This window comes from Styela clava, chromosome 13 (genome assembly GCF_964204865.1).
Source record: "Styela clava chromosome 13, kaStyClav1.hap1.2, whole genome shotgun sequence".
NCBI classification, from domain to species: domain Eukaryota; kingdom Metazoa; phylum Chordata; class Ascidiacea; order Stolidobranchia; family Styelidae; genus Styela; species Styela clava.
Window position 1 is genome coordinate 4,388,587 of NC_135262.1, and position 6,000 is coordinate 4,394,586.

The following is a 6,000-nucleotide window of genomic DNA, read 5'->3' on the forward strand; positions in this document are numbered from 1 at the left end:
CAGGTAAACCTCTTTAACATGAAATAATCAAATCGAATGCCTCTTGTGCGGAAGGGTGTGCTGCTAGGCTTTGAAAATTGACTAAATTAGCTTTTTTCGCTATATGTTATTTTTCCAAATAAGGCCATTTCCGCTATGAGAATACCCCAGATTCTAAAATGAAAAAGGCTTAGCTTCTAGTTGTGTGGCTAACTTCAGGTAAACCTCTTTAACATGAAATAATCAAATCGAATGCCTCTTGTGCGGAAGGGTGTGCTGCTAGGCTTTGAAAATTGACTAAATTAGCTTTTTTCGCTATATGTTATTTTTCCAAATAAGGCCATTTCCGCTATGAGAATACCCCAGATTCTAAAATGGAAAAGGCTTAGCTTCTAGTTGTGTGGCTAACTTCAGGTAAACCTCTTTAACATGAATTAATCAAATCGAATGCCTCTTGTGCGGAAGGGTGTGCTGCTAGGCTTTCAAAATTGACTAAATTACATTTTTTCGCTATGCGTAATTTTTCTTATTAGGGCCATTTTCGCCATGAGAATAACGTAGATTCTAAAATAAAAAAGGCTTAGGTTGTAGTTGTGTGGAAAACTTCAGGTAAACCTCTTTAACATGAAATAATCAAATCGAATGCCTCTTGTGCGGAAGGGTGTGCTGCTAGGCTTTGAAAATTGACTAAATAGGCTTATTTCGCTATATGTTATTTTTCCAAATAAGGCCATTTTCGCTATGAGAATACCCCAGATTCTAAAATAAAAAAGGCTTAGGTTTTATTTGTGTGGCAAACTTCAGGTAAACCTCTTTAACATGAAATAATCAAATCGAATGCCTCTTGTGCGGAAGGGTGTGCTGCTAGGCTTTGAAAATTGACTAAATAAGCTTATTTCGCTATATGTTATTTTTCCAAATAAGGCCATTTCCGCTATGAGAATACCCCAGATTCTAAAATAAAAAAGGCTTAGCTTCTAGTTGTGTGGCTAACTTCAGGTAAACCTCTTTAACATGAATTAATCAAATCGAATGCCTCTTGTGCGGAAGGGTGTGCTGCTAGGCTTTCAAAATTGACTAAATTACCTTTTTTCGCTATGCGTAATTTTTCTTATTAGGGCCATTTTCGCCATGAGAAAAACGTAGATTCTAAAATAAAAAAGGCTTAGGTTCTAGTTGTGTGGAAAACTTCAGGTAAACTTCTTTAACATGAAATAATCAAATCGAATGCCTCTTGTGCGGAAGGGTGTGCTGCTAAGCTTTGAAAATTGACTAAATAAGCTTATTTCGCTATATGTTATTTTTCCAAATAAGGCCATTTTCGCTATGAGAATACCCCAGATTCTAAAATAAAAAAGGCTTAGGTTTTAGTTGTGTGGCAAACTTCAGGTAAACCACTTTAACATGAAATAATCAAATCGAATGCCTCTTGTGCGGAAGGGTGTGCTGCTAGGCTTTCAAAATTGACTAAATTACCTTTTTTCGCTATGCGTAATTTTTCTTATTAGGGCCATTTTCGCCATGAGAAAAACGTAGATTCTAAAATAAAAAAGGCTTAGGTTCTAGTTGTGTGGAAAACTTCAGGTAAACTTCTTTAACATGAAATAATCAAATCGAATGCCTCTTGTGCGGAAGGGTGTGCTGCTAGGCTTTGAAAATTGACTAAATAAGCTTATTTCGCTATATGTTATTTTTCCAAATAAGGCCATTTTCGCTATGAGAATACCCCAGATTCTAAAATAAAAAAGGCTTAGGTTCTAGTTGTGTGGCAAACTTCAGGTAAACCACTTTAACATGAAATAATCAAATCGAATGCCTCTTGTGCGAAAGGGTGTGCTGCTAGGCTTTCAAAATTGACTAAATTAGCTTTTTTCGCTATGCGTAATTTTTTCAATTAGGGCCATTTTTGCCATGAGAAAAACGTAGATTCTAAAATAAAAAAGGCTTAGCTTCTAGTTGTGTGGCAATCCTCAGGTAAACCTCTTTAACATGAAATAATCAAATCGAATGCCTCTTGTGCGGAAGGGTGTGCTGCTAGGCTTTGAAAATTGACTAAATTAGCTTTTTTCGCTATACGTAATTTTTCAAAATAAGGCCATTTTCGCCATAAGAATAACGTAGATTCTAAAATAAAAAAGGCTTAGGTTCTAGTTGTGTGGCAAACTTCAGGTAAACTTCTTCAACATAAAAGAATCAAATCAAATGCCTCTTGTGCGGAAGGGTGTGCGGCTAGGCTTTCAAAATTGACTAAATAAGCTCATTTCGCTATATGTTATTTTTCCAAATAAGGCCATTTTCGCTATGAGAATACCCCAGATTCTAAAATAAAAAAGGCTTAGGTTCTAGTTGTGTGGCAAACTTCAGGTAAACCTCTTTAACATGAAATAATCAAATCGAATGCGTCTTGTGCGGAAGGGTGTGCTGCTAGGCTTTGAAAATTGACTAAATAAGCTTATTTCGCTATACGTAATTTTTCAAAATAAGGCCATTTTCGCCATAAGAATAACGTAGATTCTAAAATAAAAAAGGCTTAGGTTCTAGTTGTAGGAAAAACTTCAGGTAAACTTCTTTAACGTGAAATAATCAAATCGAATGCCTCTTGTGCGGAAGGATGTGCTGCTAGGCTTTGAAAATTGACTAAATAAGCTTATTTCGCTATACGTAATTTTTCAAAATAATGCCATTTTCGCCATAAGAATAACGTAGATTCTAAAATAAAAAAGGCTTAGGTTCTAGTTGTAGGAAAAACTTCAGGTAAACTTCTTTAACGTGAAATAATCAAATCGAATGCCTCTTGTGCGGAAGGGTGTGCTGCTAGGCTTTGAAAATTGACTAAATAAGCTTATTTCGCTATATGTAATTTTTCTAAATAAGGCCATTTTCGCTATGAGAATACCCCAGATTCTAAAATAAAAAAGGATTAGGTTCTAGTTGTGTGGCAAACTTCAGGTAAACCTCTTTAACATGAAATAATCAAATCGAATGCGTCTTGTGCGGAAGGCTGTGCTGCTAGGCTTTGAAAATTGACTAAATTAGCTTTTTTCGCTATACGTAATTTTTCCAAATAATGCCATTTTCGATATGAGAATACCCCAGATTCTAAAATAAAAAAGGATTAGGTTCTAGTTTTGTGGAAAACTTCAGGTAAACTTCTTTAACATAAAAGAATCAAATCGAATGCCTCTTGTGCGGAAGGGTGTGCTGCTAGGCTTTGAAAATTGACTAAATTAGCTTTTTTCGCTGTACGTAATTTTTCCAAATAAGGCCATTTTCGCTATGAGAATACCCCAGATTCTAAAATAAATATGGCTTAGGTTCTAGTTGTGTGGCAAACTTCAGATAAACTTCTTTAACATAAAATAATCAAATCGAATGCCTCTTGTGCGGAGAGTGTGCTGCAGGGATTTGAAAGTTGCCAAAATTAGCTTTTTTGACTTTTGTAAATTGCATAATTTTGTTTGTACCATTTTTATAAAATTATCGTGTATTAATGACACGATTGCACATAATTCTGGAAATTTGTCATCTCTTGAATAAAAAATTAATATTTCGCGCCACCAATATAGAAGAGACGTTATGCTGATCTTCAAAATATCCAAATTACGATATAACGATAATGTACGACATATAATAACCTGACTTCTGATTTCAGCGCCAGTGAGACATATTGAAACAAAACAATTTTAACGTTCTGTTTATTGCATGTGTTGAAGATTTGCTTTATACTACAAAATGCATTTGAAACTTCTTAAATTACTAAGACATATTATAATGAAGTTTAACGTTTGTTACGTAATACAATACACAGTTTGAAACGAAGTAAAGCACTTTTACGGCTACGAAATGTTGTAATTTAGTAGGCTGGTTTTGAAATATTTTTAAAGTTATACAAAAATGCTCGGGGCTCTTGGTTGAATTAACACTTTAGCAAAATAAGCAGCGCGCACAAAGCATCACGGAATGGGCACCATATAAATTTTTATCGGTATCACAGTGTTTAATAATGTAAATCGAGTTGGTCAGACGATTTGGACCTCAACTCAATGGCTCGGTTGATATTGCTTATTTCTCTTAGTTCGCGTACCATCTTGCACCTCTGTATAAATGTTTGCAGGCATGAGAAGTATTTCCAAAAAATGTCACATAAATTGAACATAACTTAGCTTTTAATTAGCAGTTATTACCGAAACCTATGCAGGTGACATGGAACACTCGTTTCGTTATATTTTCAAGCTTATATGAATACGTAATCTAACATTTTTTGTCAAAATATTTGTCCTGATCAATTTTATCAGCCGAGTATATTTAATTTCGACAACGTACTATGACAAATGAAACTGCATAGGCGATCAAACCGCCGGGATGCTCTCCACTCTGTATCCTAAGTTGCCGTCAAATATATTTGAATTTACTGCTCATCGTGATGTATTTCTTCCACAGCCTGTCTACAAACTCAATCATTGTTCTCTGTGTGGAATTTAGGACTCGCCCATGTTTTACGCCACCACCCTTCAATAAGCACAAAACTGTCATATCACCCTTCAATGAGCACAAAAACGAGATTATACGCACCGCTGCGCAAAATTAGAAGAAGGTTTGCTACTAGCTTCACAGTGGTGTCACTCACACTACCTGCAACCTGCAACGTTTTTTTCAAAAATTGTTACATCACAATATTTTTGGATATTGTTCATCTCCGGGGAAATAACCGGTGCCAGATAATGTGGTTAATTAAATTTTTCACCGATCCATTTCCTCTGTAAGATCGCGAAATTGGCGGAAAAGTCATAGTACGCCATAGCTTGTATAGTTCACCCCTTTATGTGCGCGAATGGTCGTAAAATGGGATCGGAAATTTCCATGCAACGGCTCCTGAAACGGTCTCCGCGTTGTGTTAAAAATGCGCGCTTTTTCATATTATAATAAATCTATCTGTCTCGTAATATTCAATCTATGACAACTAGAGGACTTCAAAATATATCTTTATTTTAATTTATTTGTGTCTAAGGTAACTCATGGTGGCGGCGACTCACGACAAACTTATTTCCGATCTGAAATAACACGCCAATCCGCGGACACAATAATGTGATAATAATAATAATCGATCAATCAGTAATAATTAACTGCTCGATTACATTTAGTTTTGATATATATTGCGCTCATGCGAATTCTTTATCGTCGTTAGAGAGATCTGGTATAAAAACCCAGATAGTACATTTAATTTAGTACAATGAAAATACATATAAAGTATATTAGTAAATGAAAAATACATGTTCATTGACTCGAAATCCCCGCGTTACGGCTTCTGAATCAGTGGTCGAGATTACGCCACTCAAAAGAGCTGACTTTTTCAACGATTATGTAATGGTTTTTCTGTTGAACAAAATATTCAATCTATGACCGATATACGTATTTGAAATGGTTGCTTTATTTATTTAATTGTAATAAATCAAATTTGCGATTGCGTCAATAAAATAAAAGCAAAAGTACTCCAAAATACAACGGAAATCCGCGGACATAAAAATGTGCTGTAAACTGCCCGATTACATGTCGAGGAAAATTTCTGATGAACACCGAAATAACGATTTTTACGGCTTAAATAACACGTCACGCTGACTAAAACAATCGGTGATTTAAACAAAAATGGCATCGCAAACATCATTACCAACTTTATTTTTCAGCGGTCAAGGGTCGGGGAATCGTCCACATGCATATCAACTTTTACGAAAAAAAAAACGGCTGTTATTTGGCTAAAAATGTACATAAATTCATCTACACTTATATATCAATTTTGTAAACTGTATTTTTGAACCTGGTGGTTGTCCAATCCAAAGGTATTGGTAGTGAATTTTGGAGACGTTAGGCAAGCCAAGAAGTCTGTTATTGTTGTATGTTTCTGACACACAGTAAATAATTCTAGCATTGCACAATAGTGATGAAGTGAACATTCGATTGACATCTTACGTGTTTTATATATATATGAACGTTTAAGCAGAAAATACATTAACACGCAAAAAGCAT